The sequence below is a fragment of the Desmodus rotundus genome, chromosome 7 (genome assembly GCF_022682495.2).
Source record: "Desmodus rotundus isolate HL8 chromosome 7, HLdesRot8A.1, whole genome shotgun sequence".
Taxonomy (NCBI): domain Eukaryota; kingdom Metazoa; phylum Chordata; class Mammalia; order Chiroptera; family Phyllostomidae; genus Desmodus; species Desmodus rotundus.
The window spans coordinates 41461957-41475380 of record NC_071393.1 but is presented as its reverse complement, the minus strand read 5'-3'; the positions used below and the strand labels follow the sequence as shown (position 1 = coordinate 41475380).

General features: G+C 37.6%; 1 pseudogene; it reads right to left on the bottom strand.

Annotated features, from left to right (window-relative positions):
• Window positions 1-212: 212 nt before the first annotated feature.
• LOC112316981 (small ribosomal subunit protein eS7-like) overlaps window positions 213-13424 on the bottom strand; it is a 30814-nt pseudogene continuing 17602 nt past the window's right edge.

Genomic DNA, 13424 nt, shown 5'->3' with positions numbered 1-13424 from the left:
GGCAGTGAGGTAAAGTAAGGAGAGAGGGAGGTAAACTGTGGATGAAATGTGTCATATGCCTTTTGGTAGCACAGACTGGTTATCACAGAACTCTTGGGTGTATACTCAGATAACACTTTCCTGAATGAAAGGAAGCAATATTATTTGTAGAAAGAGTTTTTTCTTTTTTAATATTCTTTTTTATTTTGAATATTTTATTTAGTCCTTTTTGTTTACAACGGAAACTCTGGGAATTCCAAATGAACATCCTTGCTGGTGAGCTCCTTACAGACGTCAGAAGTTTCAGGCTTGTGTTCCAGGACGTGCTTTATGCAAATGAACCTTTAAGAGACAGCCGCCTGCCAGGTTCAGTGCATTCCCTTGCCCGCAATGTCACTTGGGAAAACCCAGTTCTTCGGGATCACATCACGCTCGGCTGTCAGAGTGTGGCTCCTGGGACGTTTTTGCTTATTCTTTGTGTTGCTTTTTGAATTATTTAGGCTGCATTCTCTTCCGAGAGGTAAAGACAACGTGCATCCCACTGAACTTTTTGTCCAATTTGTGTATTGGCTGGACTTGGATTTTTCTGAAAAGATTTCAGTTGAAGAAAAAGAGCAATGATTATAATAGCTTTCCGACTGCCACCTACTTCAATTTCCTCGGTTATGGTATTCAGCTCTTGTAGCTCGCTCTTGGGGTCCAAGTTCACCCCCAGCTCAGGAGATCTTGGGAGATGCCCATCTGGAACTTGGCTGGCTTCTTGCCATTGGCTTCAAGATTCTCTCGCAGAAACGAAACACCGCCTTCCCCTCGGTGAACGTCGGCCTGGGAAGAGGCCTAGGTCTCAGGAGAGCTCGTCAAATCCAGCAGCTGAAAAACAGTAACGTAATAGTCTTTTTAAACCCTGAGAAATACTATTACAAATATAGAATAACGATCAAATAAGGAAGTACTTATATAAATTCCCACCAACTATATTCTAATGATGGTCTTGAAATCATGTAAGATATACACTAAACGATGTGGAATTATGCAACTCTGTACTATTTCCTTCTATAATGAACACTTTTAACATTTCATATCTGAGTTAATGAGAAGTCAGATTATATTTTTCAATTGAACAAACCTGTATTTTTATCAGAAGTCCCCCATATGGAAACAAGCCTGTCACTACTGTATAATTATTGAATAATTTACATTTTTATAAGTATTAAGTTTTGTCTATTTATTTATTTTCGAAATATATTTTGCCCTGACACACATGTGTTTTGAAGTTCTCAGGGCAAAAATAGTCATAGGTATGCCTAAGGACAAGGAAAAAGTTTAGTGTACTTCTTCCAAGTCGATACCTTGTGATAGAAAGCATATCACACTAAAAGGTATAAAACTTATTTTATTATATAGATTATTTTAAGGTCTCATCTCAAACCACTGTGAAAATATAAACAATTTAAGCAATGGTATTTTGGCAATTGCCTTTCATATATAAGCACAAAATTATGTTTATATATTTCCTTTTTTATATACACAGAAAATTACATTTTTATTTATGCCATGGAAATAAATAGATTTGATATCAAGCCAAATTTTTTAAAAATAGAGAACCCTGAAAACAATTAGGCCACAGTATGGGGGAATGTCTTTCTGAATTTTTCTGCTAAAAATCAGTAAGACAAAAAGCACACTAAAAACAGTCAGTGTTCTCCCACACTTCTGCCTGCCCCTGAGTTGGCTTCATTTTTAGCTTTCTCTTTGGAGGCCCTCTTTCTTTGCTTCTCTTGTGGGAAATATGGCTGCTATGTTTCCAACGACATTTTACATATGATTTTAGACTCCTTTAATTAATGTCTTAAGTTCAAAAATCCCAGTGAATATTTCTGATTGCAGTTTGAGGCTGGGAAGTCCCGCAAAGACCTTTATTGCTTTCTCCCCTTAAGAGGCCCCCATGAGTAGACATCAATTTCAACCGAAATAGTCTAAGAGAATAGCTCTCGGAGATAAGATGCATTAAAAGAATTACATGGCTGTCTTAAAAACTCCCTGTGTACATTAGCTCAGTAAGTCCTCAGCTGGAAAACAAGAACTGATCAAACCCTCTCTGTGAGTAGTTTGAGATTTGGAAAGATCACATGTGCAGTCCAATGGTAAAGAAAAAGGATTATGAGTTGTACTATTTTGAGTGTTACTTCTGATTTCAATACTTACTTGCCAATGAACCGGATAAAACTGTTTACTTTGTTTTCTACATTTGTAAATTGTGTGTTATAAAAATAATACTTTCAAGTATTGCTGCGGATTTCTTTTCACTGAACAAGCATGATTGGCTATCTTTTCATAGTGTGGATACTCTAATTCAGTAAGATATATGTCAAATACCCACCTACATAAAACAGGTTTCATTAGGGAAGAACAAAAAACAAAACAAGTAAAATGCATAGGTACAAATAAGACAGAGAATAAGGTTAGGGAGTACTGGGTGTGGTTGCTGTTAAAAATGATATGGTCAGGAGGTGTGACCGAGAGGAAGATGCCTAAGAATAGATTTCAAGAAAATGAAAGAGGTGAAACAGGTAGCTATGCACGTTTCCGTGGGAAAAGCATCCTAGGCGGAGGAAATAGCACTTGCAAAGGCTCTGAGCCAGGCACAGTCCTGGAGACCTGAGAAAATACAGGGAGAATCTTGTGCTGGAGCAGAGTAAGCAAAGAGAGGTGTCACGTGGGATAGGGCCAAATAGGTAACGGAAGCAATAGTTTTGGAGAGAAGACCATGATTTCCATTTTGTACATATTAAGATGGAGGTGTATATTAGACGTAAAACAGGAGATGTTGAGCTGAAAGTTTGACATATGGGTTTTCATTCCAGAATAGAGGTCCTATATATCAATAAGTATGACCAACGCATGCCTATTGATATTTCTTATATTTACTTGTTTACCATTATTTATGCTATCCCTTCCTTTCTTTATTTCCTGTTTTCTTCTAGATCATTTTCTTTCTGTCTGAAGAATTACCTTAGTGGGTTTTTGTTTGTTTTCAAATGCATGTTTCCCGGCAAAAACTACCGAACTTTTTGTTTGTCTAAAAATGTATTTATTTTTACCTGTAGTTTTGGAGATTACATTATTGATCATTGACTTTTTGATTGGCAATTAATGTCTTTCTGCAGTATGAAGTGTCCCTCCATTATCTGTTTGCTGCCATAATTTCTACTATGAAACCTGCAGTCTTCTCGTTGCTCCTCTGAAGGTGTGCCTCCATTTCTTCTGGTGCTTTAACCTTTTCTTTTTGCTTTTGTTTTTTAGAAGTTTTACTCTGATGTTTTTGAGAGTGGTTTCCTTTGTATTTATCTTTCTCGGGACTCTCAGAGGTTTTTGAATCAGTGGCTTCATCTTGCTGTCTTTCATGATTTTTGGAACATTTTCAGACATTTTCTCTTCTCTATTTCTTCGGATCCACTCTCTTTCACCTCTACATACAGAGATAACTTTTATTATGTCCTACAAGTCTCATATAACTTTATATTTTGCATTCTCTTTTTCCTCTCTTTACGGCTGTTTCAATATTTTCTATTGATCTGACTTCTGTTTTACTAATGCACTGCTTTGCTGTATTTAAGTTGCTGTTAGTCTACCTGCGAGATCCTAATTCCAAATGTGTATTTTTAGTTCTAACATAGTCATTTGACTCTTTATAAATTGCAATTCTTTGGTGAAATTGGATACCTAATGAGACTAGTCCGTATGCATATGTTTCAAGGAAGAATTTTGGTGTCAAGAGAGAAATAAGAACAAGCATAAGGATTGTGACAGGTGACTATAGCACAGAAAACTCTCTACATCCGTCCTCACCACTGCCTGTGGTGGTTTAGAAGTCCAGGAACAGTTGGTGTTATTTTGAATAGAAGAAGTTCTAGATTTCTCTGTAGATTTTTGAAAAGAAACAAACGATATAAGAAAATCAAAGCACTTAGCACTCTACCATGATTAAATGTTTGGTGAATGGTGCTAGTGTTAACATTAATGGACCTGGCTGATGCTGATAGAATTTCCATGCATCTTCTCTGTGTCACTAAAGCCTCTGTGTTTTGCGTGCCGGGGGCATGATTAGAATTCCTTAACCAAGATGTCTGCTTCTGGCCAAGATAGACTAACGGGGAAAAGGTTTGTCTACTTGCTTATATTAGTCTGCTTGTGCTGTGGTAATGGAATGGTTTAAACAACAAAAATGAATTTTCTTACAATTCTGGAGGCCACAAGTCTAAGACCAAGATATCAGCAGACTTAGTTTGGGACAAGGGCTCTCTTTGCTCTCTTTCTGGCTTATAGATGGCCCTCTTCTCCGTGTGGTATCATGTGGACATTCCTCCATGCACTTCTTGGGGAGGGGGGAGAGAGAGACAGAGAGAGAGAGAGAGAGAAAGGAAAATGGAAGGGAAGGGAAGGGAAGGGAGAGAGAGACAGCATTCAGGTGTTTGTTATAAGGACACTAATATTATCAGATCAGGGCACAGTTGTTAAGACCTCAATTAACCTTAAATATTTCCTTATAAATCCCATATCCGAATACAGACACATTGACTGCTAGGACTCAATATATGAATTTGGGGTGACAAGGAAAAAAACAATAAAGATACGTGACAGAATGTTTTTAAGATATTGAAAATAGGCAACAAAGATCCCCAGTCTCTCAGAGGTGAGACACAAATGAGATGGACACTGCAATTGCTCAGGGTATTGCCTGAAGAGAGATACGAGACGTTTGCACAGAGAAAGTAAACAAGATGGGGCCTCCCCGTCCGTCGTCCTGAGTATGGGAGTAGAGCTGGGAGATGGCGCAGGCCCAGATGACTGGAGCTTGCAGGGCAGAGCCCTGGGGAGGAGAGAGTCGAAGAGGGAGCACTCCATAGATGCAAATACCATGCCAGTACTCAGTTGAGGACTAAACAGGATGCATGTGAGGGAAATACCCAAAGTGGGAGAGGATTACCAAAAAGGATTAGCGGAAAAAAGCCCCAGAACTCACACATGGCTAGAAACAGTGACTTTTCTAGAAGTAAGTGTGGGAAATTTCATAATTCATGGGGTGTACTGTAGAATACTCAGGAGTGGGAAAAAGTAAAATCTCAAATAAGTGCTGCTATATCCCCATCCAAAAAAAGAAACATTAAAAGCAAGTCCCTCAACAGTATAATAAAACATTATACTGTTTCCAAGTAACTTAAGCATATGTCATAATAAAGCTCAAAATATTTGTAGGTATACAGAAATATCCAGCACATAACAAAGCAAAATTTGTACTAACATCCAATGTAAAGTTATAGGCATGCCACAAAAAAAAAAGCAAAAAATTTATAACACTCACATGGAGAACATTTGTTGATTAAAACTGTTGACTGTAATAGCATTAGCAGAAAAGGTCTTTGAAGCAGTATAACTGTATTGTATATGTTCAAGAAGGTTAAAGAATGATTGAATGCTTTAAGTAGAGAACTAGAAGATTTAACCATCATTCAAATTGAACTTTTAAAGAGGAATAACTACAATGTGTGAGATAAAACATATACCAGATAGAATTAATGGCAAATTAGACATGTAGAAGAAAAGGCTGGTGAAATTGAAAATAGAAATAGAACCTATCTAAAATGAAACTCACAGAGAGAAAGGACTTTAAAAAGTCCCAGCAGTGAGCTGTGGGGCAAACTGAAAGCAGGATCTGAAGGTGAGGCCCTGTGAGATGGGGCTTCAAGGAAGAGACCTTGTTTGGGATTTTTTTAAGTCCACAATCACAGAAGGTCCACAGTCGATATTTAGACTTGGTCAGTCCCCTGGCATTCCACTTAGTTGAGTTAGAGGCAACAATCACAAGTTCTCATTCATGCTGTTTTGCTGTTGGTTTCTATGGTTACTCTATATGTTTTGTCCCTACGTCTCGTGTGTGCTGACAACTTCCAATTTTTCATACCTCCGAATTTCATGTTCTGCAAATCTGCATTTTCATTATGCTGAGAGTTTTTCTTAATATTGTGAAGCCATTAGCATAGGGTTTGACACATGCTGAAATATTGGATGAATGTCGTTTTATTTCTTCAGTACAATACCCAAAGGAAATCAACTTGTTAGATATATGGTACTGCAAACAACAATTGACAACACGTGAGTCAAACTGGTGTTTCACTAATTCAAGGGTAAACATGTGTTTGATAGACTTCTTGATGTAAAGCAGGTGTAGACATAGCAAACGGAACTGTTTCAAATCTCACAAGGCCATTTGAATTTTGCACGCACTCTGGATGAGACGGCAGCAGATTGGTTTTTTTTTTTTCTTTTTTACATTTTTTTTTATTGCTGTTCAATTAAAGTTGTCTGCATTTTGTTTTTGATACACAGCGTTGGCAAAATACTCACATAAAAGTTGCATTTTCCTTTGTCTTTAGAGGTGGATACTTAAATTTTATTTGGGGCAGGGTGCTTCCTCATTTTAAGCAAATCATCCTAATGGGCTTTTAACCTAGTTGCTAGAGAAAATGTTAATCAGTGCCGTGGCTGTCCGTGCTGAGTGCCCGACGTCCTGGGGACCCTGTATGTGCTCTGCACAGGTCTGCTTCTTTCCTGTCTGTTCGATATTCTATGATGTTTATTTTAAGAAAACACTTAACTGTAAGTAAGTAATTGGTTTGCTTCTTATTAAAAAAAGAAGTTAATATGTATACTAGAGGTATTAAAATTTATTGATAGGTGTAGATGTGCTGGAGATATATGTCTGAGGAAGTTTGCTTTATTTGTATGTGGGGTGGAGAGAGAAAGTGAGAGAAATGCGTTATTGCGTGTGTTTGAATGGAGAGACTATATTTCTGTAGTTTGGTCACGAGTGGTTTTTGTTGATTTTTACTTGGAAGAAATGAGCAGCTGAGAGGAGGAGGAAGAAAAACTTTCATGAGTAATTTCTAGATATTTTGGGCCCAAATACTATGGTTTGAGCCAATATATGAGAGGCGACCCCCAAAATGGAATTTGTTTATACAAAAACTGTGTATTTATTCTTACATGTTTAAACATCAGTCACCTTCAAAGTGCCCTCTGTTTGATGCAATACATCTATCGAGATGTTTTTGCACTGCTCAAAACAGTTTTTGAACTCCTCGATTTTGATGCCTTTTAGTGCTTCTGCCATTTTTTGTTTCACCTCTTCAACATCTGCAAAATGTTTCCTTTGAGAACTTTTTTCATCCTGGGAAAGAAACAAAAAAAGGTTTCTCGGGACAAGATCTGGTGAATAGGGAGGGTGGGTGATGCCGTTGTTGGTCAAAAACTGCTGAGCACTCAGTGCGGTGTGGGCAGGTGCACTCAAAAAATGGGCAAACACTTTGAAAGAGTCTTCAGACAAATTCACAGAAGTGGAACACAGCCTCTCACAACAACGCCAGCTGGTGCACTGTTATAGGTGGGTTCCTAGAACACTCACTTAGGGAGGAAAGCCTGTACTACAAGGGCTCCACCCTCCAGAAGATAATTCCAGTTTTTACTGGGGCCCCTCTTATAAATGCCTTTAACTCAGAGTTGAGAAGATAGCCTCTTTGTCAGCCTCTGCTCAGAACCCAGGACTATTCTTGTATCACAGAGAAGGGGACATTTTGGAGTATCAGGATAAACACATCTGGAAAGGATATTGCTTATCTCTTAAGAATCGTCAGTGGCAGGTAGAAATAAGCCACCCCTTGGGATGCTTTGAGGCACAATGGGCAGGGGAAACTGGGGGAGCAGCAAAGGAAGACCCGGAGCAGCTACAAGGGCACACTACCTTGTAAGAGCAAGTGACATGCTCTCTTGTTCTGTTCTTTTTTTCTAAAGATTTTATTTATTTATTTTTAGAGAGAGGGGAAGGAGGGAGACAGAGAGAGAGAGAACATCAATGTTCGAGAGAAACATCCATCGGTTGCCTCTTGCACGCCCCCAACTGGGGACTTGGCTCACAACCCACGCAGGTGCCCTCATAGAGAATTAACCACAAGCTTTCAGTTCGCAGGCCAGCACTCACTCCCCGAGCACAGCAGCCAGGGCATTGGTAGACTCCCAGTAATAAGGAGAGCGTGCCTGTGTGCTGTGAAGTTTGAGATGCAGCAATAATGAGGAGGAAACACAAGCTTTTTAAAATATGCAAACATGACTTTATATTTATTCACAGGTTGGTGAGGCCTGACCATTTGCGCTACTCAGGATTTGCCTTTCATAGCAGGAAGGGAACTAGGACAATCAGCACAATCACATTCTTGATGTGTGATCCGTACATAACCTCATTAAATAAGGGCTCATTCTTGAGAGTACAAGCACACAGTTACAGGTCATAATTTTCCAATTGCCTTTTGTTAAAGACATTTGTGTTTTCATGGGAACCTAGTGAATAGCAATATGAACAAAACAACTGCCTAAAGACCAAAATAATATTGAATATCTATCCGATAGTGAACATCATCCTAAATATAGCCCATTAACACGTTGCACTCACAGATGTTCAAGAAAAGGAGAAAATGCCAGAACCCGCCGCAGTTTGTTTTTCAGCCCTAGAATCACACCACTTACACATACACAAGTGCTAAGGAACTCTGGAGACCTTATAGCATTACAGATCTTGAGGAAAGCAAAATGTGTGGGAACGAAAATAAAACGATGACTTGGAAAAACGAGACTTGCTATCCTAACTGTAGACAGAGTAGCTAGGTGAGTTCATTTAAGTGGATATGAGTTTTAAGATAAAGTATTTTTTCAAATTCAGAAATAATATACTAAGCAAAATCTTGAAATTGACGGGCATTTAACTAAAATCCCACAGTAATAATAAAAGGGGGTTTTCCAACAATTCGCCATTGCTCATTGATGTCTATCAGAGTGGCCCTGGGCACTTCATTTTCCCAGTGTGGCGCCCCCTCAGGGCAGAGGGGCAGGTTGCAATACCGGTTTCCTTTTATATGGATTTAGTTGAAGCTACAGTTCACCAGGTGTCTCTTACAGAAGCTCTCAGATTTTGCCTTTGGCATGTTGATTAACTTGCTCCCCAACCCAACAGCCTCTTTTAAAGACAGTTTTAAAAGCATAGAGTAGGAAACACACATCCTTGACAGAATTTGACCTTTTCTTACTTGGAGTTCATCAGTCCCTGTTTCTTTCCAAAGTGATTCATTTGAAGGAGTCGATTTTTTTCAAAATAATGTTTGCTATAGTTTTTAGTATTTATTTATTTATTCATTTATTAAGTTAAATTTATTGGGGTCACATTGGTTAATCGAATCACACAGGTTTCAAGTGTACATTTCTAGGATACATGATCTGCATGTTGCATTGTGTGCCCTCCACCCAGTGTCAAGTCATCTTCCATCACCATATAATTGGCCCCCTTTGCCCTTTACTCTCCCCACACCCTTCCCTCTGGTAACCACCATACTATTGTCTGTGCCTGTGGGTTTCAGTTTTATAGCCCACACACGAGTGAAATCATCACCAGAAGACATCTATTGCAGGAAACCCAGGGGGGTTATTCTACCTGAAACAAAAAACAACAGGTCACCAAACTACTAGTAAGATCGACAACAAACTTAACAGTGTACACAGGGATCACTCATGGGAACAAAAAACATAAAAAGGGGAGGGTATATGGGTCTGAATCTGCAAAGGAGGTTGGAGGTCAGCCGCATTCATGAGAAAAAGGTCACCTGTACATGTGAAGGACTCACTTTGTACGCTGCCTGTCAGAGGAATACACAAGGACTGGAAGTGCATTTAAGAACCTGCAATTTTCATGATGCTTTTATTTTAATACCAGAAGGTAAAACAACACAGAGCAGTAACAGAGAGCCGTGATAAACCCAGGTCCCTGGGAATCTAAACAGGCATAAACATGTAAAATGGCTTGTTTTAGCCAGAATTTTCTGTAGAGACACAGCTTACAAAATTATTTGATATATTGCATTTAAAATTGGGAAAATATCATAGCATTAATTGTGTCTCAGAGTATTTATTAAATATACATAAAGAGGTAATATATATTTATTGTTAATAAAAACTAATTATAATGAATAAAAATATATCTTTAGAAGTATGGAATGTATGTGTCTTATCCTGGAAACAAATGTGTCACCAGAATGTATTCAAAACAAAGTAAAATATCTCGAAAGTAATATTCCTAAATATATAAATCCAGTACATCAACATTACCTATAAGTCTGTAGAAAACTGATTTCATGACTAAAGTGAATAAACTCTTGTTTATTCTGGTAGAAATGATCTTAAACTGAAATAATTAAAATGTTTTCAATTTCTGAAACATTTTTCTTTCATATTCTATGTCCATAGTAAGGACCAATTTGAACTATGAGCCACAAATTTTCAGTGTTAAGGTAAATGAAGATTGTAATTATTAAAAACATGTGTCAGTGAAGCAGTCCTGAATTTTTATACTTTCTTCACTTTTGAGTAATTTTTTTAACCATCCCAGTAGTGGTTCTACAGAATGTTGGATAATAGGTTATTTTTACTTGCTTAGCTATGAATGCATTCTCAACACTGTATTTCTTTTTTCAAAATGGGTTTATTTGTTTATCTTTTTATTTTTATTTCTATCAAAAAATGTGCTCTGAGGTCCTCAGAACATTTTATTATTCTATCAATCTCTCAGTATTCCTGCAGAATCCCCAGGGGTCCCACTCCCCGGTGGCAAGCAGACACTCTAAGAACTCAATCTGAATTGACATCTGATGTACTAAACTGAGAAAGCTTGACAGAAGTGGGAAAATAGCGTTCACTTTGTTCCGTATATTTTGTTCAAAGAAATATGTGCATAAATATTAATTATCATCAACTGAAAGAAAAATAATAGTGATGTTTCCTATATGTGCTTTTTAAAGGTATTTGGCACAATGTTTGACTAATTAACAAAAATGAATTCGGTGTAGTTTATAAGAAAAATTAAAAAATAATTTACTCTATGACTTGAGAAACGAGACTCTAAAAGTGATTCAATTCTATGTGATAATATCACTGCTGATATATTCTGTCAGTAATAGTACATGGTGTTATAGTTTTAAAATCAGAAAATAAAATATATGTATGTTTTCAAATGTAAAAATGAAAATTAGATTTGAAAACTAGAAGTGATGTAGAAAATGTATCCTTTAGCAGTTGCTATATAATTATGATGTTATCTATGTAAGAAGTTAAAGTATTAGGATATAGGGAGTAATTTTTTTTTTTTTGGTGTTTTACAAACTCATTAAGGTTGGTCTCCATAGTGTATGGAATACACATAGAAGCTAGAAAGTGTACTAAAAAGACCGAATAATATTTCTTAAGAGTTATAAACCAGACAATAGCTATGTAGCGTAAAATGACATATAGGAGAGAATGTTTAGGTATAAATTCTAATAAAGTTAAACATGAAAATTATAAGAGGCAGGTGACAGTGGTTACCAGCTCCATGTCTAATTCATTAAGGATGGAAAGGAAGTGATTTCAAATTGCAGTAGGGAAGATTTAGATTAGATATCAGAAAGAACTTCCTAACTATGAGGGTTGCTGAATAAAGGATATATCACATTCTTTCTTTTGTATTACATTTTTCCATTTTTTAAATTTTATTGTTGTTCAAGTACAGTTTTCTGCCTCTGCCCCACCATAGCCATCTCCATCTCCCTCCCCTGATTGCACCCCCTCTGGGTTTTTATGAAAATTAAACATACCACTAGATATTAAGTCAAGAAAGGTGCAGGGCCCTTAGAACTATGCAGATTTGCAAGTAATCCACAAGATTCTCATATCTGGAGTTGGAAGTGAAGTATGACTACATTAAAATAACATCATATAAGTAGTATTCTATTTTTTTATTTGATTATTTTGTCTCATCTATCATCTGTGTCTTATGGAATTTGCTATAATATTTATTTGTTTAATGAAAAGAAAATATGTAGAACCCATCATGGCATGGAATATGGACACATTTTGTGTCCTTGTGAGGGTTACAGTTAGAGGATATATATAAAAAGAAAGAGCAAGTGCTCACATAAGGGCATTACGCAGGGTTGTGAGAATGTCAAGATGAACCCCTGCCCAGAAAAGTGAAGGTTTCCAGACAAACTTTCACCTAATCAAAACCGAGACCTAATTTAAATGAGAGTTAAATTTCCAGACATAGCCAAGGACATAGGAAAAGATCCAGAAATAAAAAAGAGTTTGGAGAACTTCAGAAACTAAACAACAAAACACACGATGAGGTTGGATTTGGGGTTGTGTGTGGAAGGGTAGAGGCTTTTGGGTCTAAAAAACAAAAGCAGTTCAAAATGGGTCTTGTACGTTTTATTATCTTTAGATTCCCCATCATCCTACAGTGCTTAAGTTGTTTTTCTTCAATAGAATGCATTTGTTATTGTGCCTTTGCAAATATTCATAGATAAACATTTTAGTGTGCTGTGATGATTATTCTTTATTATTTTCTTGTTGGTTTAGCTTATAAGTTGCCTTATTTTATAATTTATTCATTTTTTGCACGCCGTTAACTTTTTACATAACTTCCAACAGCTTCTTAGCATAATTTTTCTGCAAGGTCTGTTTCAATTGTGTAATTGTTGGATGTATTAGTTTCCTAGGGTTGCCATTACACATGATCACAAACCGAATGATTTAAGATAACAGAAATGTATTGTCTGGAGTCTGGAAGTCTGGAGCTAGAAATCAAGGGGTCAGCAGGCCATGTTCCCGCCAAAGTCTGGTGCGTTTCTTAGCTGGCCATTGCAGTACATTGAGTCCTGCCCCCTTCCTCACATGGCATTCTCCTGCCCAGCACCCCCCCACCTGTCATGTGTTCCTGCCTCTGCGCCTCTGCTCTCCTCATAATGGCACCTGTTGTATCTGATTAATAGCCCGTTCTACTTCGGTGTTGCCTCATCTTAACAAACTACGTCTGCAGCAACTCTCTTTCCAAATATGGTCACATTCTGAGGTACCAGGGGTAAGGATTTTAACATAATTTTTGTTTGGAGGCACAGGCGTCAAAATTCAGCCCATAATAATGGATTTCCTCTTTTTTTTCCCCTTGAAAACATTCCCTCTGGGAATCTCAGTTTTGTCCTATCTGGATTCCTTTCTTGTAGGTCTATGGCACAGTTATTATCCTGGGGACGTTTTCTGCTGCCCTCCTGGGGAATTCGCCTTTGTCCTTCTCTTGAGTTGGATTATGGGGCTCTCATGAATATGTCCAGTGGCTTCACCAGGTTTGTCTCGTGATCCTTAATTGCTCTAATTGAACAAAAATAGCAGCAGCAACGTAGAGAACTCAGTAACACGATGGGCACAGATGAAGAGACAATTAATCCACAGTAATGTCAGCAGGAACAATTTCTCCCAAATGTCGACAACAGAAGAGTAAAATAGAAAACATAGAACTTAAGAAACTGTGAGATGGT